The sequence below is a fragment of the Phyllobates terribilis genome, unplaced genomic scaffold, assembly GCF_046119375.1.
Source record: "Phyllobates terribilis strain yellow unplaced genomic scaffold, ASM4611937v1 Scaffold_13__5_contigs__length_258822181, whole genome shotgun sequence".
NCBI classification, from domain to species: domain Eukaryota; kingdom Metazoa; phylum Chordata; class Amphibia; order Anura; family Dendrobatidae; genus Phyllobates; species Phyllobates terribilis.
Window position 1 is genome coordinate 99,412,103 of NW_027362773.1, and position 23,163 is coordinate 99,435,265.

Below are 23,163 nucleotides of genomic sequence, written 5' to 3' on the forward strand. Positions count from 1 at the left end.
GATAGCAAAACTCGCAGGTGCGGTAGACAAGCAGAGCAGAGCAAAACCCGCAGGTGCGGTAGACAAGCATAGCAGAGTAAAACCCGCAGGTGCGGTAGACAATCAGAGCAGAGCAAAACCCGCAGGTGCTGTAGACAATCAGAGCAGAGCAAAACCTGCAGGTGCGGTAGACAAGCAGAGCAGAGCAAAACCCGCAGGTGCGGTAGACAAGCAGAGCAGAGCGAAACCCACAGGTGCGGTAGACAAGCAGAGCAAAGCCACGCAGGTGCGGTAGACAAGCAGAGAAAAGCAAAACTCGCAGGTGCGGTAGACAAGCAGAGCAGATCAAAACCTGCAGGTGCGGTAGACAAGCAGAGCAGAGCAAGAGCCGCAGGTGCAGTAGACAAGCAGAGCAGAGCAAAACCCGCAGGTGCAGTAGACAAGCAGAGCAAGAGCTTCCGGTTGCTTTAGACAAGCAGAGTAGAGCAAAACCCGCAGGTGCGGTAGACAAGCAGAGCAGAGCAAAACCCGCAGGTGCGGTAGACAATCAGAGCAGAGCAAAATCCGCAGGTGCGTTAGACAAGCATAGCAGAGTAAAACCCGCAGGTGTGGTAGACAATCAGAGTAGAGCAAAACCCGCAGGTGCGGTAGACAATCAGAGCAGAGCAAAACCTGCAGGTGCGGTAGACAAGCAGAGCAGAGCAAAACCCGCAGGTGCGGTAGACAAGCAGAGCAGAGCAAAACCCACAGGTGCGGTAGACAAGCAGAGCAAAACCCGCAGGTGCGGTAGACAAGCAGAGCAAAACAAAACTAGCAGGTGCGGAAGACAAGCAGAGCAGATCAAAACCTGCAGGTGCGGTAGTCAAGCAGAGCAGATCAAAACCTGCAGGTGCGGTAGACAAGCAGAGCAGAGCAAAACCCACAGGTGCGGTAGTCAAGCAGAGCAGAGCAAAACCCGCAGGTGCGGTAGACAATCAGAGCAGAGCAAAACCCGCAGGTGGGGTAGAAAAGCAAAGGAGAGCAAAGCCTGCAGGTGCGGTAGACAAGCAGAGGAAAACAAGCATATCCGGTAGACAAGCAGAGCAGAGCAGAACCTGCAAGTGCGGTAGACAAGCAGAGCAGAGCAAATACACACAAGGTACTTACAATGAAGTAGCGAGTGGACACTAAACTCACAAACAGAAGTACAGAGTCAATGAGTTGGAGTTAGGTGCAGGTTCAGACACTGCAGGAAAAGGGAAGATACAGACATAGAGGCAAACAAGTAACGGGCTAGGACACTGTTCAGACTGGAACTGAACCAGGAACAAGATACAGGAACGAGCCTCGGAACCCAGCCCCAAGGGTGGCGGAAACAGACTAGAAGTCACAGATACAGGTAACGGGCATGGGTATACAGCCCCCAGGGTGGCGGAATAGACTAGAAGTCACAGATACAGGTAACAGGCCTGGGTATATAGCCCCCAGGGTGGCAGAAACAGACAAGATACAGGACAGGACCTGGCAACTGAGTTGCACAGAACACACTGAAAGAAACTGTTTCTCAGGTCCCTCCTACTGGGTGGAGGGGGGTTAAGTATCCAGTGACTCACAGCAATAGGCTGGGGACGCATTAGGACTGTGCACACAGTAACTATAAGAAACAGGCAGTAACCGCGCCGCGACCCTAAGCAATAAGACAAGAGACATGCACACAGCAGGTACTGGAGCAAAGTGTGCAGCCTGGACTGATAGGTAAGATGGCAGTCTTGCATGGTGGGAGGTGGTAAGCCATGCCAGCACGCTGCCAGGGATGTTACACTGCTTATACGTACAGGAATATAACTACTATAATACTGCCCCCTATGTACAAGAATATAACTACTATAATACTGCCCCTGTGTACAAGAATATAACTACTATAATACTGCTCCTATGAACAAGAATATAACTACTATAATACTGCTCTAATGAACAAGAATATAACTACTATTTTACTGTCCCTGTGTACAAGAATATATCTACTATAATACTGCCCCTATGAACAAGAATATAACTACTATAATACTGCCCCTATGTACAATGAATATAACTACTATAATACTGCCCCTATGTACAAGAATATAACTACTATAATACTGTCCCTAAGTACAGGAATATAACTACTATAATACTGCCTCTATGTAAAAGAATATAACTACTATAATACTGCTCCTATGTAGAGGAATATAACTACTGTAATACTGCCCCCTATGTACAGGAATATAACTACTATAAAACTGCTCGTATGTACAGGAATATAACTACTATAATACTGCCCCCTATGTACAGGAATATAACTACTATAATACTGCACCTATGTACAGGAATATAACTACTATAATACTGCTCCTATTTATAAGAATATAACTACTATAATACTGCCCCTATGTACAGGAATATAACTACTATAATATTGCTCCTATGTACAAGAATATAACTACTATAATACTTTTCCTATGTACAAGAATATAACTACTATAATACTTTTCCTATGTACAAGAATATAACTACTATCATACTGCTCCCTATGTACAAGAATATAACTACTATAATACTGTTCCTATGTACAAAAATATAACTACTATAATACTGCCCCATATGTATAAGAATATAACTACTATAATACTGCCCCCTATGTACAAGAGTATAACTACTATTATACTGCTCCTATGTGCAAGAATATAACAACTATAATACTGCCCCCTATGTACAGGAATATAACTACTATAATACTGGTCCTATGTACAGGAATATAACTACTATAATACTGCTCCTATGTACAGGAATATAACTACTATAATACTGCCTCTATGTACAAGAGTATAACTACTATAATACTGCCCCCTATGTATAAGAATATAACTACTATAATACTGCCCCCTATGTACATGAATATAACTACTATTATACTGCTCCTATGTGCAAGAATATAACTACTATAATACTGCCCCCTATGTACAAGAATATAACTACTATAATACTGCCCCCTATGTGCAGGAATATAACTACTATAATACTGGTCCTATGTACAGGAATATAACTACTATCATACTGCTCCTATGTAGAGGAATATAACTACTATAATACTGCCCCCTATGTACAGGTATATAACTACTATAATGCTGCTCCTTTGTACAGGAATATAACTACTATAATACTGCCCCCTATGTACAGGAATATAACTACTATAATACTGCTCCTGTATACAGGAATATAACTACTATAATACTGCTCCTATGTATAAGAATATAACTACTATAATACTGCCCCTATGTACAGGAATATAACTACTATAATATTGCTCCTATATACAAGAATATAGCTACTATAATACTGCTCCTATGTACAAGAATATAACTACTATAATACTGCTTCTATGTACAAGAATATAACTACTATAATACTGCACCTATGTACAAGATTATAACTACTATCATACTGCTCCCTATGTACAAGAATGTAACTACTATAATACTGTTCCTATGTACAAGAATATAACTACTATAATACTGCCCCCTGTGTATAAGAATATAACTACTATAATACTGCCCCCTATGTACAAGAATATAACTACTATTATACTGCTCCTATGTGCAAGAATATAACTACAATAATACTGCCCCCTATGTACAGGAATATAACTACTATAATACTGCCCCTATGTATAAGAATATAACTACTATAATACTGCCCCTATGTACAGGAATATAACTACTATTATACTGCCTCTATGTACAAGAGTATAACTGCTATAATACTGCCCGATATGTATAAGAATATACCTACTATAATACTGCCCCCTATGTACAAGAATATAACTACTATTATACTGCTCCTATGTGCAAGAATATAACTACTATAATACTGCCCTCTATGCACAAGAATATAACTACTATAATACTGCCCCCTATGTACAAGAATATAACTACTATAATACTGGTCCTATGTACAGGAATATAACTACTATAATACAGCACCTATGTACAAGATTATAACTACTATCATACTGCTCCCTATGTACAAAAATATAACTGCTATAATACTGTTCCTATGTACAAGAATATAACTACTATAATACTGCCCCCTATGTATAAGAATATAACTACTATAATACCGCCCCCTATGTACAAGAATATAACTACCATTATACTGCTCCTATGTGCAACAATATAACTACTATAATACTGCCCCCTATGTACAGGAATATAACTACTATAATACTGCCCCTATGTACAAGAATATAACTACTATAATACTGCCCCTATGTACAGGAATATAACTACTATTATACTGCTCCTATGTAGAGGAATATAACTACTATAATACTGCCCCCTATGTACTAGAATATAACTACTATTATACTGCTCCTATGTGCAAGAATACAACTACTATAATACTGCCCTCTATGTACAAGAATATAACTACTATAATACTGCCCCCTATGTACAGGAATATAACTACTATAATACTGGTCCTATGTACAGGAATATAACTACTATAATACTGCCCCCTATGTACAGGAATATAACTACTATAATACTGGTCCTATGTACAGGAATATAACTACTATAATACTGCTCCTATGTAGAGGAATATAACTACTATAATACTGCCCCCTATGTACTAGAATATAACTACTATTATACTGCTCCTATGTGCAAGAATATAACTACTATAATACTGCCCTCTAAGTACAAGAATATAACTTCTATAATTCTGCCCCCTATGTACAGGAATATAACTACTATAATACTGGTCCTATGTACAGGAATATAACTGCTATAATACTGCTCCTATGTAGAGGAATATAACTACTATAATACTGCCCCCTATGTACAGGAATATAACTACTATAATACTGCTCCTATGTACAGGAATGTAACTACTATAATACTGCCCCTATGTACAGGAATATAACTACTATAATGCTGCTCCTATGTACTGGAATATAACTACTATAATACTGCTCCTATGTATAAGAATATATCTACTATATTACTGCCCCTATATACAGGAATATAACTACTATAATATTGCTCCTATGTACAAGAATATAACTACTATAATACTGCTCCTATGTACATGAATATAACTACGATAATACTGCTCCTATGTACAAGAATATAACTACTATAATACTGCACCTATGTACAAGAATATAACTACTATAATACTGTTCCTATGCACAAGAATATAACTACTATAATACTGCCCCCTATGTATAAGAATATAACTACTATAATACTGACCCCTATGTACAAGAATATAACTACTATTATACTGCTCCTATGTGCAAGAATATAACTACTATAATACTGCCCCCTATTTACAGGAATATAACTACTATAATACTGGTCCTATGTACAGGAATATAACTACTATAATACTGCACCTATGTACAGGAATATAACTACTATAATACTGCCCCCTATGTACAGGAATATAACTACAATAATACTGCTCCTATGTACAGGAATATACCTACTATAATACTGCTCCTATGTATAAGAATATCACTACTATAATACTGCTCCTATGTACAGGAATATAACTACTATAATACTGCCCCATATGCACAGGAATATAACTACTATAATACTGCTCCTATGTACAAGAATATAACTACTATAATACTGCCCCCTATGTACAGGAATATAACTACTGTAATACTGCTCCTATGTACAGGAATATAACTACTATAATACTGCTCCTATGTACAAGAATATCACTACTATAATACTGCTCCTATGTACAGGAATATAACTACTATAATACTGCCCCATATGCACAGGAATATAACTACTATAATACTGCTCCTATGTGCAAGAATATAACTACTATAATACTGCTCCTATGTACAGGAATATAACTACTATAATACTGCCCCCTATGTACAGAAATATAACTACTATAATGCTGCTCCTATGTAAAGGAATATAACTACTATAATACTGCTCCTATGTTTAAGAATATAACTACTATATTACTGCCCCTATGTACAGGAATATAACTACTATAATATTGCTACTATGTACAAGATTATAGCTACTATAATACTGCTCCTATGTACAAGAATATAACTACTATAATACTGCTCCTATGTACAAGAATATAACTGCTATAATACTGCACCTATGCACAATAATATAACTACTATCATACTGCTCCCTATGTACAAGAATATAACTACTATAATACTGTTCCTATGTACAAGAATATAACTACTATAATACTGCCCCCTATGTATAAGAATTTAACTACTATAATACTGCCCCCTATGTACAAGAATATTACTACTATTATACTGCTCCTATGTGCAAGAATATAACTACTATAATACTGCCCCCTATGTACAGGAATATAACTACTATAATACTGGTCCTATGTACAGGAATATAACTATTATAATACTGCACCTATGTACCGGAATATAACTACTATAATACTGCCCCCTATGTACAGGAATATTACTACTATAATACTGCTCCTATGTAGAGGAATATAACTACTATAATACTGCCCCTATGTACAGGAATATAACTACTATAATACTGCTCCTATGTACAGGAATATAACTACTATAATACTGCCCCCTATGTACAGGAATATAACTACTATAATACTGCACCTATGTACAGGAATATAACTACTATAATACTGCACCTATGTACAGGAATATAACTACTATAATACTGCTCCTATGTATAAGAATATAACTACTATAATACTGCCCCTATGTACAGGAATATAGCTGCTATAATATTGCTCCTATGTACAAGAATATAACTACTATAATACTTTTCCTATGTACAAGAATATAACTACTATAATACTGCACCTATGTACAAGAATATAGCTACTATCATACTGCTCCCTATGTACAAGAATATAACTACTATAATACTGTTCCTATGTACAAAAATATAACTACTATAATACTGCCCCCTATGTATAAGAATATAACTACTATAATACTGCCACCTATGTACAAGAATATAACTACTATTATATTGCTCCTATGTACAGGAATATAACTACTATAATACTGCCCCCTATGTACAGGAATATAACTACTATAATACTGCTCCTATGTACAGGAATTAACTACTATAATACTGGTCCTATGTACAGAAATATAACTACTATTATACTGCTACTATGTACAGGAATATAACTACTATAATACTGCCGCCTATGTACAGGAATATAACTACTATAATACTGCTCCTATGTACAGGAATATAACTACTATAATACTGCTCCAATGTACAAGAATATCACTACTATAATACTGCTCCTATGTACAGGAATATAACTACTATAATACTGCCCCATATGCACAGGAATATAACTACTATAATACTGCAACTATGTACAAGAATATAACTACTATAATTCTGCCCCCCTATGTACAGGAATATAACTACTATTATACTGCTCCTATGTGTAAGAATATAACTACTATAATACTGCCCCCTTTGTACAGGAATATAACTACTATAATACTGGTCCTATGTACAGGAATATAACTACTATTATACTGCTACTATGTACAGGAATATAACTACTATAATACTGCCCCCTATGTAAAGGAATATAGCTACTATAATACTGCTCCTATGTACAGGAATATAACTACTATAATACTGCTCCAATGTACAAGAATATCACTACTATAATACTGCTCCTATGCACAGGAATATAACTACTATAATACTGCCCCATATGCACAGGAATATAACTACTATAATACTGCAACTATGTACAAGAATATAACTACTATAATACTGCCCCCTATGTACAGGAATATAACTACTATTATACTGCTCCTATGTGCAAGAATATAACTACTATAATACTGCCCCCTATGTACAGGAATATAACTACTATAATACTGGTCCTATGTACAGGAATATAACTACTATAATACTGTCCCCTATGTACAGGAATATAACTACTATAATACTGCTCCTATGTACAGGAATATAACTACTATAATACTGCCCCATATGCACAGGAATATAACTACTATAATACTGCAACTATGTACAAGAATATAACTACTATAATACTGCCCCCTATGTACAGGAATATAACTACTATTATACTGCTCCTATGTGCAAGAATATAACTGCTATAATACTGCCCCCCTATGTACAGGAATATAACTACTATAATACTGGTCCTATGTACAGGAATATAACTACTATAATACTGCACCTATGTACCGGAATATAACTACTATAAAACTGCCCCCTATGTACAGGAATATTACTACTATAATACTGCTCCCATGTAGAGGAATATAACTACTATAATACTGTCCCCTATGTACAGGAATATAATTACTATAATTCTGCTCCTATGTACAGGAATATAACTACTATAATACTGCCCCCTATGTACAGGAATATAACTACTATAATACTGCACCTATGTACAGGAATATAACTACTATAATACTGCTCCTATGTATAAGAATATAACTACTATAATACTGCCCCTATGTACAGGAATATAACTACTATAATATTGCTCCTATGTACAAGAATATAACTACTATAATACTTTTCCTATGTACAAGAATATAACTACTATAATACTGCACCTATGTACAAGAATATAACTACTATCATACTGCTCCCTATGTACAGGAATATAACTACTATAATACTGTTCCTATGTACAAAAATATAACTACTATAATACTGCCGCCTATGTATAAGAATATAACTACTATAATACTGCCCCCTATGTACAAGAATATAACTACTATTATACTGCTCCTATGTGCAAGAATATAACAACTATAATACTGCCCCCTATGTACAGGAATATAACTACTATAATACTGGTCCTATGTACAGGAATATAACTACTATTATACTGCTCCTATGTACAGGAATATAACTACTATAATACTGCTCCTATGTACAGGAATATAACTACTGTAATACTGCCCCCTATGTACAGGAATATAACTACTATAATACTGCACCTATGTACAGGAATATAACTACTATAATACTGATCCTATGTATAAGAATATAACTACTATAATACTGCCCCTATGTACAGGAATATAACTACTATAATATTGCTCCTATGTACAGGAATATAACTACTATAATACTTTTCCTATGTACAAGAATATAACTACTATAATACTGCACCTATGTACAAGAATATAACTACTATCATACTGCTCCCTATGTACAAGAATATAACTACTATAATACTGTTCCTATGTACAAAAATATAACTACTATAATACTGCCCCCTATGTATAAGAATATAACTACTATAATACTGCCCCCTATGTACAAGAATATAACTACTATTATACTGCTCCTATGTGCAAGAATATAACAACTATAATACTGCCCCCTATGTACAAGAATATAACTACTATAATACTGCCCCTATGTACAAGAATATAACTACTATAATACTGCCCCTATGTACAAGAATATAACTACTATAATACTGCCCCTATGTACAGGAATATAGCTACTATAATACTGGTCCTATGTACAGGAATATAACTACTATTATACTGCTCCTATGTACAGGAGTATAACTACTATAATACTGCCCCCTATGTACAGCAATATAACTACTATAATACTGCTCCTATGTACAGGAATATAACTACTATAATACTGCTCCAATGTACAAGAATATCACTACTATAATACTGCTCCTATGTCCAGGAATATAACTGCTATAATACTGCCCCATATGCACAGGAATATAACTACTATAATACTGCTCCTATGTACAAGAATATAACTACTATAATACTGCCCCCTATGTACAGGAATATAACTACTATAATACTTGTCCTATGTACAGGAATATAACCACTATAATACTGCTCCTATGTACAGGAATATAACTTCTATAATACTGTCCCTATGTACATGAATATAACTACTATAATACTGCCCCCTATATACAAGAATATAACTACTATAATACTGCTGCTATGTACAAGAATATAACTACTATAATACTGCCCCCTATGTACAGGAATATAACTACTATAATACAGCTCCCATGTACAGGAATATAACTACTATAATACTGCTCCTGTGTATAAGAATATAACTACTATAATACTGCCCCAATGTACAGGAATATAACTACTATAATATTGCTCCTATGTACAAGAATATAACTACTATAATACTTTTCCTATGTACAAGAATATAACTATTATAATACTGCACCTATGTACAAGAATATAACTACTATCATACTGCTCCCTACGTACAAGAATATAACTACTATAATACTGTTCCTATGTACAAGAATATAACTACTATAATACTGCCCCCTATGTATAAGAATATAACTACTATAATACTGCTCTAATGAACAAGAATATAGCTACTATTTTACTACCCCTATGTACAAGAATATATCTACTATAATACTGCCCCTATGTACAAGAATATAACTACTATAATACTGCCCCTATGTACAAGAATATAACTACTATAATACTGCCCCTATGTACAAGAATATAACTACTATAATACTGCCCCTATGTGCAGGAATATAACTACTATAATACTGCCTCTATGTACAAGAGTATAACTACTATAATACTGCCCCCTATGTATAAGAATATAACTACTATAATACTGCCCCATATGTACAAGAATATAACTACTATTATACTGCTCCTATGAGCAAGAATATAACTACTATAATACTGCCCCCTATGTTCAAGAATATAACTACTATAATACTGCCCCCTATGTACAGGAATATAACTACTATAATACTGGTCCTATGTACAGGAATATAACTACTATAATACCGCTCCTATGTGGAGGAATATAACTACTATAATACTGCCCCCTATGTACAGGTATATAACTACTATAATACTGCTCCTTTGTACAGGAATATAACTACTATAATACTGCCCCCTATGTACAGGAATATAACTACTATAATACTGCTCCTGTATACAGGAATATAACTACTATAATACTGCTCCTATGTATAAGAATATAACTACTATAATACTGCCCCTTTGTACAGGAATATAACTACTATAATATTGCTCCTATGTACAAGAATATAGCTACTATAATACTGCTCCTATGTACAAGAATATAACTACTATAATACAGCACCTATGTACAGGAATATAACTACTATAATACTGCCCCTATGTACAAGAATATAACTACTATAATACTGCCCCTATGTACAGGAATATAACTACTATTATACTGCCTCTATGTACAAGAGTATAACTGCTATAATACTGCCCCCTATGTATAAGAATATAACTACTATAATACTGCCCCCTATGTACAAGAATATAACTACTATTATACTGCTCCTATGTGCAAGAATATAACTACTATAATACTGCCCTCTATGTACAAGAATATAACTGCTATAATACTGCCCCCTATGTACAAGAATATAACTACTATAATACTGGTCCTATGTACAGGAATATAACTACTATAATACAGCACCTATGTACAAGATTAGAACTACTATCATACTGCTCCCTATGTACAAGAATATAACTACTATAATACTGTTCCTATGTACAAGAATATAACTACTATAATACTGCCCCCTATGTATAAGAATATAACTACTATAATACCGCCCCCTATGTACAAGAATATAACTACTATTATACTGCTCCTTTGTGCAAGAATATAACTACTATAATACTGCCCCCTATGTACAGGAATATAGCTACTATAATACTGCCCCTATGTACAAGAATATAACTACTATAATACTGCCCCTATGTACAGGAATATAACTACTATTATACTGCCTCTATGTACAGGAATATAACTACTATAATACTGCCCCCTATGTATAAGAATATAACTACTATAATACTGCCCCCTATGTACAAGAATATAACTACTATAATACTGCCCTCTATGTACAAGAATATAACTACTATAGTACTGCCCCCTATGTACAGGAATATAACTACTATAATACTGGTCCCATGTATAGGAATATAACTGCTATAATACTGCTCCTATGTAGAGGAATATAACTACTATAATACTGCCCCCTATGTACTGGAATATAACTTCTATATTACTGCTCCTATGTACAGGAATGTAACTACTATAATACTGCCCCTATGTACAGGAATATAACTACTATAATGCTGCTCCTATGTACAGGAATATAACTACTATAATACTGCTCCTATGTATAAGAATATATCTACTATATTACTGCCCCTATGTACAGGAATATAACTACTATAATATTGCTCCTATGTACAAGAATATAACTACTATAATACTGCTCCTATGTACAAGAATATAACTACTATAATACTGCTCCTATGTACAAGAATATAACTACTATAATACTGCACCTATGTACAAGAATATAACTACTATCATACTGCTCCCTATGTACAAGAATATAACTACTATAATACTGTTCCTATACACAAGAATATAACTACTATAATACTGACCCCCTATGTATAAGAATAAAACTACTATAATACTGCCCCCTATGTACAAGAATATAACTATTATACTGCTCCTATGTGCAAGAATATAACTACTATAATACTGCCCCCTATGTACAGGAATATAACTACTATAATACTGGTCCTATGTACAGGAATATAACTACTATAATACTGCACCTATGTACAGGAATATAACTACTATAATACTGCCCCCTATGTACAGGAATATAACTACTATAATACTGCTCCTATGTACAGGAATATACCTACTATAATACTGCTCCTATGTACAAGAATATCACTACTATAATACTGCTCCTATGTACAGGAATATAAATGCTATAATACTTCCCCATATGCACAGGAATATAACTACTATAATACTGCTCCTATGTACAAGAATATAACTACTATAATACTGCCCCCTATGTACAGGAATATAACTACTATAATACTGCTCCTATGTACAGGAATATAACTACTATAATACTGCTCCTATGTACAAGAATATCACTACTGTAATACTGCTCCTATGTACAGGAATATAACTACTATAATACTGCCCCATATGCACAGGAATATAACTACTATAATACTGCTCCTAAGTGCAAGAATATAACTACTATAATACTGCTCCTATGTACAGGAATATAACTACTATAATACTGCCCCCTTTGTACAGGAATATAACTACAATAATGCTGCGCCTATGTACAGGAATATAACTACTATAATACTGCTCCTATGTATAAGAATATAACTACTATATTACTGCCCCTATTTACAGGAATATAACTGCTATAATATTGCTCCTATGTACAAGATTATAACTACTATAATACTGCTCCTATGTACAAGAATATAACTACTATAATACTGCACCTATGCACAATAATATAACTACTATCTTACTGCTCCCTATGTATAAGAATATAACTACTATAATACTGTTCCTATGTACAAGAATATAACTACTATAATACTGCCCCCTATTTATAAGAATTTAACTACTATAATACTGCCCCCTATGTACAGGAATATAACTACTATAATACTGCTCCAATGTACAGGAATATAACTACTATAATACTGCTCCTATGTACAAGAATATCACTACTATAATACTGCTCCTATGTACAGGAATATAACTATTATAATACTGCCCCATATGCACAGGAATATAACTACTATAATACTGCTCCTATGTGCAAGAATATAACTACTATAATACTGCTCCTATGTACAGGAATATAACTACTATAATACTGCCCCCTTTGTACAGGAATATAACTACAATAATGCTGTGCCTATGTACAGGAATATAACTACTATAATACTGCTCCTATGTGCAAGAATATAACTACTATAATACTGCCCCCTATGTACAGGAATATAACTACTATAATACTGGTCCTATGTACAGGAATATAACTACTATAATACTGCACCTATGTACCAGAACATAACTACTATAATACTGCCCCCATGTACAGGAATATTACTACTATAATACTGCTCCTATGTACAGGAATATAACTACTATAATACTGATAACACCATACTCACAAGGATACTCACAAGGATTTCAGGAACATCACGTCCAACTCCATTGAAAAACTAATTCACAAACAAGACTCTCAAAAATAAGAGAGCTTATACGACCAGAGTTTTTCAGAAAAAATAATACTTTATTTAGACATTACATATTAAAATATTATGGTGCTGCAAAAAGGGGGTATAGCTAACTCACATATTATTCAACAGGAGTATATGTCAGAGATATAATAGTCCAGCGTCATTGAAGTGCATACGAAGTATATCAAAAGTGAGTGTTGGGCTATGGATAATGTATGTCCTTCAACCATAATATAGAATCCAATCAATATTGTAATATAGCAGGTTAAAGTGAACAGTGCATAGTGCATAATAAGTCATGTAAACATTCACAACCTTGTTGGACTTATAGATAGCCCGTCGATTTATAACAGCACATTCATGTGCCAATAGATCTGTTAATCACTCTGACATTAGGGCTATGCCTGGCATTCAGACCCTAAGATAAGGTTCCACCTCTGTCAAAAATTAATCTGGCTAATAGCCATACCTCCACATATTAATCAAGAGTACCTACCTGTGGAGGTGAATGAGTGTCGCTCGTGCCCTCGCGCCCCTACGCACGTTTCGCCCTCGCTTCGTCGGGGGGCGGGTATCTTAGATATGAGTTCATATTGCCTTAAATAGCTTGTGGTGTCGCGGTCTGATGTGGAAGATTATTTCCGGGTAGTCTCCTTGATGACGGCGCATGCGCCGCCGCGTGTCACTTCCTGGAGGGCACTTCCGCCGGCCGACAGTGAGACGCAAGCGTGCCACCGCTGCTAAGCAGCGGCGCCCACGCTCACGTATCTGGTGTCAGCAAGCAGAAGGCCCGAAGCGGCCGCGGCGCGCATGTGACGCGCCCCTGGGCTTGTGTCGCGCTGCGCTGCGCATGCGGGAGCTTACCCGGAGCCGGATCTGTGGAGGGTTGTAGTCTCGTGGCGGTGACCCGGTCCGTGCCCAGGGAGTCAAACTAGACGGCAGTCCATTAGTAGTAAATGGTTGATGACTACGCCACCCGTTGAGTGCAGCCAGGGGGCTGCTGCTGCAGGGCAGACCGCTGAGGCCGGTGGTGGGATTGTGCAGCGTGATAGTATAACCCCCAACGGGAGGGGTATGGCCTCAGGGCAGCCGACGTGGATGATGGGGGTAGCAGGAACCACTCAGAGACGGTACGGTGTAGTTCAGGGTCTTTACTGGTAACAACAAAAGACCCTCCCGGAGTACTTGCTAGCGGATGGGGCCTGGTCAGTCCTTGAGCAGATGGGATCTCCCCTGGCCAGGCGTAGTTGTAGGCCTCCCAAACTGACTGTACTCTTCTGGCTACCTTGCTAGGAGCTGATGTAAGTAGCCCACGTCCCTGAGTGTACCGTGTGGTGCTCACCCGTATGGCCGGTGACTCGGGGCCTTCTAATGGCTTCCGCTCCACGATGGCGGTGCTGGTCCCACGCGTGTGACCGTGCCTTCGGGCTTCTGGGCCAGAGGACCTGAAATCCCCTGCCTGACGGATTCTGCTGCTGGGTAGGAATTAGTCCCCACAGCCTCGGACTCCGGGTCCGGTAAAAGCCTTCTTAGTCAGGGCGAACTCTGCAGCTGCCAGCCCCTGACTCCTTGTAACTGCTGTTTCTTCCTATGCTGTCTCTACTTCTTCTCTTCTTCTACTCACTCACCCTGCCTCAGCCCCAGGTTTTTATAGGGGAAGTTCTTCCCCTCCCAAGACTGGGCAGGAGGTGTGGCATGCACAGGATCCCTTACCAAAGGACCTCCCACCTGCTCTCAGACATAACATTACGATACTGTGGCAACCAGACCCCTGGGGTGTCACATTCCCCCCTAGTAAAATTTAGTACTCCGGGACTAAACACATTATAGAAAAACATAACAAGGTAAAAACAACAACACTAAAATACAATAAGGAAACACAATAAGATGGTCACGGCGTATCCGCAACCGGGTGCAGTCTTTGAAGAAAAGCAAAGGTGTCCATTTCACCGAAACAGGGAGACGTAACCAGGTAGGGGTCTGTTCTACCCCGAGTCCTTGACAGTCTTTAGTCCATCCTGGGTTACGCTCCAACTATGTACAAGGATTCCCGGTAAATCCACCAAGGATTCCTAAAAACAACTAGAAACACAAAATTACACACAAGCAACTATAGACAGGTAAACATACAAAATAGCTTAAACATTTAGATCCTCCAACGTGCGGGTAACTGGCCTCTAGTGGCCCTAGTGGACCTACGGAGCTGACTGTCTGGCCCTGAACTACAGGGTGTAGGAGCTGTCAAGGGTAAACTGGGCAGCTGTCTACCGGCTCTTTGTCTCACTAGGGGTACGGCAGGCTCACTATAAGCAGAGGGTTGATTCTCCTGTTCTGCTTGTGTGGAGTCTTCTGCCTCCTGGACCGGCTGTTCTTCCAGCTCTACCCGTTGCTCCGTAGGTTCTTGGGATGATGGTTGGAGGAAGGTGAGTACGGGTACCACAACTGCACCATTGACTTGAGTCCAAGACCGAGGGAAGTCCCCGAGCACGGTACTAACCATATCTTCCCTTTCCTCTACGGGTCGATGGTCTTCTTGTTCCTCTTCAGGGTTCCTCAGTTGTTCGGGACACTTCTTCAGGTGGTCCCGGGATACAATGGCTGTGGTTTCCCCTCCGTCTTTACTGATGGTACAGACCTTCGGGTTTTCGTGGCTTGAGGGCAGTACGGTGTACGGGTCCTTCTCCCACTGGTCGTCCAACTTGTGGAGCCGTCTCTTCCTCTTCAAGACCTGCTCTCCGGGTACCAGGGGAACAGCGGGAGCATACTGGTTGTATGTCTTCTCTTGTCTTTCCCTAGCCTGACAGAGACTTCGCTCCACGCTCTCTTGTACTCTCCGGTACTGCTGCTGCCTCTCTGTGTCCCATTCTGTTTCTGGTGAAGTGTCCTCGGGTGTCAGGACTCCCATTTCCAGGTCAACAGGTAACTTACCAGGTCTTGCCCTCATTAGGTAAGCCGGGGTACAGTTGGTGGAACCTACCGGGATGTGGTTGTATAGGTCCACCAGATCGGGCAACTTCTCAGGCCACAGACTGCGTTCTTCCAGGGGCAATGTTTTTAGAAGATCCATTACCACCTGGTTCATTTTTTCACAAAGTCCATTAGTTTGCGGATGGTAGGGTGTCGTCCTTATCTTCCGGCAGCCATACAGATTGCAGAATTCCTGGAAGACCTCCGCTTCAAAGGCAGGTCCCTGGTCCGTCAGCACTTGGTCCGGGTACCCGTGTGGACGGCAGAAGTGCTGCTGGAAGGCTCTAGCTGCTGTTTGAGCCGTTAAGTCCTTGACGGGGACGACAACCAAGAACCGGGAGTAATGATCCACGATGGTTAACGCGTAGACGTAGCCACTTCTGCTTGGGGTCAGTTTTACATGATCCAAGGCTACCAGTTCCAACGGTTGCCGGGTGACGATGGACTGCAGGGGAGTCTTCTGGCTGGCCCGGTCCTTCCTTCTCAGATTGCACGGGCCACAGTCTCTGCACCACTTCTCGATGGTTCCCCTCATGCCTACCCAGTGGAACCGCTCGCGCAGCAGGAACTCCAGCTTTTTCCACCCGAAGTGTCCAGCTCCGTCGTGGTATGCCTCCATCACCATGGCTGCGTCTCTTCGGGGCACCACTACTTGCCAGAGTAGTTCATGCGTCCGGGAGTTGACCATTCTGCGGCACAACTTCCCCTTGTAAAGGAATAGTCGACTCTTCTCCGCCCATAGTTGTTTGGCTTCCTCCGGAGCGTCTGGTTCAAGGCGAGCCTCCGGCCGAGTCAGCATCTCCTTCACCAGTCGGACGGCAGGGTCGCTGTCTTGCGTTTCCGCCCAGTTGTAGTGGGGTAAGGGGTTCAACGTAGCAGCCTGCTTACCCCTTACCCGGTGGGAATACTGAATAGTCCCATGACGGTGGAACGCAGGGAGTTCAACTTCTTCCAGTCCCTCCGGATCTTCTCCTTCGTCCGGCAGGTTGGGCATCCTGGACAGGGCGTCCGCGTTAGTATTGGAGCGTCCTGCCCGGTATTTGATTGTGAACTCGTAGTTGGACAGACGGGCCATCCACCTCTGCTCCAGGGCACCGAGTCTTGCCGTGTCCAGGTGTGTCAACGGGTTGTTATCCGTGTATACGGTGAACCGGGAAGAAGCGAGGTAATGCCTAAAGCGCTCGGTGACTGCCCATACCACGGCCAGGAACTCTAGCTTAAATGAGCTGTAATTCTCGGGGTTCCTTTCGGTGGGTCGCAGTTTTCGGCTGGCATAGGAGATTACTCGTTCTCTCCCCTGCTGAATCTGGGACAGTACGGCTCCTAGCCCGATGTTACTGGCGTCGGTGTAGAGGATGAAGGGCTGGCTATAGTCCGGGTACGCCAAGATTTCATCCCCCGTGAGGGCCATCTTCAGCTGGCGGAAGGACTCTTCTTCTAGCTCTTCCCATTTGAAGGGCGGCTTCTGGTTCTTGGCCTTCCGGGACTGGCCTATCAGGAGGTCCTGCATAGGCGCTGCCTTTTTGGTGAAACCGGGAATAAACCTTCGGTAGTAGCCTACCAACCCTAGGAACTGCCGCACTTCTTTTACGCTGGAGGGGCTTGGCCATCCCTTAATTGCGGTGATCTTATCGGGGTCGGGAGCCACTCCGTCAGCGCTCACCACGTGTCCCAGGTATTGCACCTTTGGTTTCAGGAGGTGACACTTGGAGGGTTTCACCTTTAGGCCGTAACTCGCCAGAGCTTCGAACACCTCCACCAGGTGTTTCAGGTGGTCCTCATAAGTTTTGGAGTATACGATGACATCGTCCAGGTACAACAGGACCGTCTCGAAGTTTCTGTGGCCCAGACAGCACTCCATTAATCGTTGGAAGGTTCCTGGGGCGTTGCAGAGTCCGAACGGCATGCAGGTGAACTCGCTAAGTCCCATCGGGGTGGTGAATGCGGTCTTCTCCCGGTCCGCCTCTGCTACAGGAACCTGCCAGTACCCGCTAGTGAGATCCAAGGTAGAGAAGAAGTTAGCAGATCTTAAAGCAGCCAATGACTCCTCTATCCTTGGTAAGGGGTACGCATCCTTGTGTGTGATACGGTTGATTTTCCGGTAATCTACACACATCCTCATGGTGTTGTCTTTCTTTTTGACTAAAACTAGTGGGGCTGCCCAGGGGCTACAGCTATCCCGGATTACCCCAGCCTCCTTCATGTCTCTAAGCATCCCCTTGGCGTGTTGGTAATGTGCAGGGGGTACGGGTCGATACCTCTCTTTTATGGGAGGATGATCTCCCGTGGGGATGCGGTGTTCTACCCCCTTGACTCGCCCGAAGTCTAACGGGTGTTTACTAAATACTCTCTCATACTCTTGAACCACCCGATAGACTCCTTGTTTCTGATGTGAGGGAGTGGAGTCAGTACCCAGATGTAGTTGCTGACACCAGTCCTCCATGTCTTTCTTAGAGCCGTTACCTTCCTCCGGGTGAGATGGAGGCAAGGGTTCCACAGATTGTATAGAATTTTGATTAGTGGTATATAATTTGGCTAGCGTGGCATACCGGGGCAGGTACACTTCCCTCTCCCCGATATTTATTATGCGAACGGGCACCCTCCCATGGCGTACATTGACCACCCCCCGTGCTGTCAAAATGGTGGGCCTACTGTCTGAGTAAACTGGTTCTACCATTGCCTGGTAATCTCTACCTCTCAGACCAATAGCTGCCCGGCACCAAATCATCATTTCACTTTTTGGGGGCATGGCAATAGGAAAAGGGTCACACATTCTTACGCTACCAATCTCACCGCCGGAGAGTTCCACTTGTTGCCGTTGCATCAGTGCCCGGATCTCTTTCTGGAGCACCCGCTGCTCGCCGGAGCTGGCGTTCTTGGCAACCTGCTGTAAAAGGAAAATCACCTCTGCAAGACAATTTTCAATTACGTTAGTTCCTAGAGTTATTTTTGGGTGACTCTCATGTTTATCAATATCTACAATGATCAGTCCCTGTGCGGCCAGTTCGACTCTACCGATTTTGAGGGTCACCTCTTTAAATCCGATCTGTGGCACGGGCTGGCCATTGCTGGCGATGATACTCAAGTCGTCGTCAGGGTAGCGGGTAATATCCGAGTCATTCCAGTACTGCTTGAAGAGCACGTACGGGATGGTGGTGACCTGTGACCCGGTATCCAGTAGGGCACTCATGGGAATGCCATCCAGTACCACAGGCAAGACTGGACGTCCTCCCACATATCTGTCGCGCCAGTTCGATGGGCCTGGTGATCTTTTTCCTGGGGGTTGGCCCTCTACCCCAGGTTGTGCCCGTTTAAAGAACAGTACCTTTCCATATGTCCGGGTTGATTGCAGCGGCGGCAGATGGGTCGTCCGTCCTCGCTGTATCGGTCACTGGGTCTTCCTCTGGCCGGTGGGGTCCTCCTTGGTCGACGCCACGGGATGTCCTCCGGTCCGGATGCCAGCTGGATCTTCCCTGGGGTGGAAACCTGTAAAGACTGCACAGTTCGGGTTAGCGCAGCAACGCTCTTAACTAGCTCTTGGACCTGATGGTGTAGGTCTGGAGCCGGGTCATTGTCCAAAGCCTGCGCATCAGCTCCCACAGGCCCTGCCGACAAGGGCGCCGCCTCCTGGTGGTAAGTGATAGCTGGGCGCCTGTGGGTCACAACGCCACCCGGTGCTGGTTCTCGGAGCACCCGGATAGCTCTATCCTTGAACTGTGCAAAGTCCAGATGGGGATCCTGTAAGGCCATTGCCCGCAACTGGGTTCGGTGGGCATTGCAATATAAACCCTCTATAAATTGTTCAGTCAACAGCCTGTCCTCGTTTCCCACCCCATCAGGGTCGGTCTGCTTTATGGCCCTCAGGGCCTCTTGTAGGTTTAGTGCATAGTCCCTTATACTCTCATGCGCTCGCTGCTTGCACCCGTAGAATCTAAGCTTGATCTCGGCTGAGGTGCGGGTATCGAAGGTGTCCCTCAGCCGGGTTAGTATCTCTGCGACAGTCCTCCTCCCAGGTGGCCAAGATTTTACTTCTCTTTTGGCTGCCCCGGTTAGTTGGGCCACCAGGATGCTCACTTTTTGCTCTTCTGTGAGGGGGTACACCTGGAAGAGGCTATCCAGCTTTTCTCTAAAGTCATGCAGGGTATGTGACTCCCCTGAGTACTGGGGTAGCCAAGCTGCTCCCGGGATATATGGCATGGTGAAGGGCATAACTGCAGCAGCGGTGGCGCTGGCGGGGGTCGAGGTAGTAAAGCTCTCCTCCGTATCCGACATCTTCCTCCCCCCTAGTGGACCGTGGCCTACCTTGCGATGATCCTCTTCCGTAGGCCGCGGCTCCGCAGTGGATCGTCAGGGTTGAGGACCTTCCGTCGCGCTCCTGTGACGTCGGCGTCTGCTGGCCTCCTTCCAGGACCTTATGCAACGTCCGGACGTGAGGCGGGGCTTCAGTTCTCGCGCGCTTTCGGAGTCCACGCCCCTCTTCTTCCCGCGCGGCGTCCTCAAGATGGCGTCCAACGGCGGGAAAACTCCACGGATGGCGGGAAGAAGGCCGAAGATGGCGCCGGATGGCGGGAAACTTCACCGATGGCGGGAAGAAGGCTGAAGATGGCGCCGGATGGCGGGAATCTTCACCACTGGTAAGTTTGAAAAGTCTCTTTTTCAGGCACGCAGTACCCGGTGGTTGCGGGCACGAAATCCTGCCGACTACGCCAAAGTTGACGCGCCCCTGGGCTTGTGTCGCACTGCGCTGCGCATGCGGGAGCTTACCCGGAGCCGGATCTGTGGAGGGTTGTAGTCTCGTGGCGGTGACCCGGTCCGTGCCCAGGGAGTCAAACTAGACGGCAGTCCATTAGTAGTAAATGGTTGATGACTACGCCACCCGTTGAGTGCAGCCAGGGGGCTGCTGCTGCAGGGCAGACCGCTGAGGCCGGTGGTGGGATTGTGCAGCGTGATAGTATAACCCCCAACGGGAGGGGTATGGCCTCAGGGCAGCCGACGTGGATGATGGGGGTAGCAGGAACCACTCAGAGACGGTACGGTGTAGTTCAGGGTCTTTACTGGTAACAACAAAAGACCCTCCCGGAGTACTTGCTAGCGGATGGGGCCTGGTCAGTCCTTGAGCAGATGGGATCTCCCCTGGCCAGGCGTAGTTGTAGGCCTCCCAAACTGACTGTACTCTTCTGGCTACCTTGCTAGGAGCTGATGTAAGTAGCCCACGTCCCTGAGTGTACCGTGTGGTGCTCACCCGTATGGCCGGTGACTCGGGGCCTTCTAATGGCTTCCGCTCCACGATGGCGGTGCTGGTCCCACGCGTGTGACCGTGCCTTCGGGCTTCTGGGCCAGAGGACCTGAAATCCCCTGCCTGACGGATTCTGCTGCTGGGTAGGAATTAGTCCCCACAGCCTCGGACTCCGGGTCCGGTAAAAGCCTTCTTAGTCAGGGCGAACTCTGCAGCTGCCAGCCCCTGACTCCTTGTAACTGCTGTTTCTTCCTATGCTGTCTCTACTTCTTCTCTTCTTCTACTCACTCACCCTGCCTCAGCCCCAGGTTTTTATAGGGGAAGTTCTTCCCCTCCCAAGACTGGGCAGGAGGTGTGGCATGCACAGGATCCCTTACCAAAGGACCTCCCACCTGCTCTCAGACATAACATTACGATACTGTGGCAACCAGACCCCTGGGGTGTCACACATGCGCACCAGGGATGATAGGGGAGATCAAGTGGTCATAGATAAGTATAAGATCTATTTAGCGTTATATAAGTATAGCTATATGAATATACTTTAATCCATGCAAATTTGTGAAACAGAAATGAAGACACAAATTCCTATATCCCATTGATTCCTCTCACATATCCCCACAACCCACCCAGTAATCGGAAAGGAGGTTTAATGGTATACTGAGTATATTAAGTTTTTTTGCATATGAGGTTACCGTTCAGTTTTAAAGACCCCTTATGCATCTATAAATCTTATGTTAGCAATACCCGAGATCACAAGCTCCAACTATCATATACTGAACTTGATCTACAGCGGAAAAAATATCCATGGGGGAGAAAAACGCAGGGAAATACT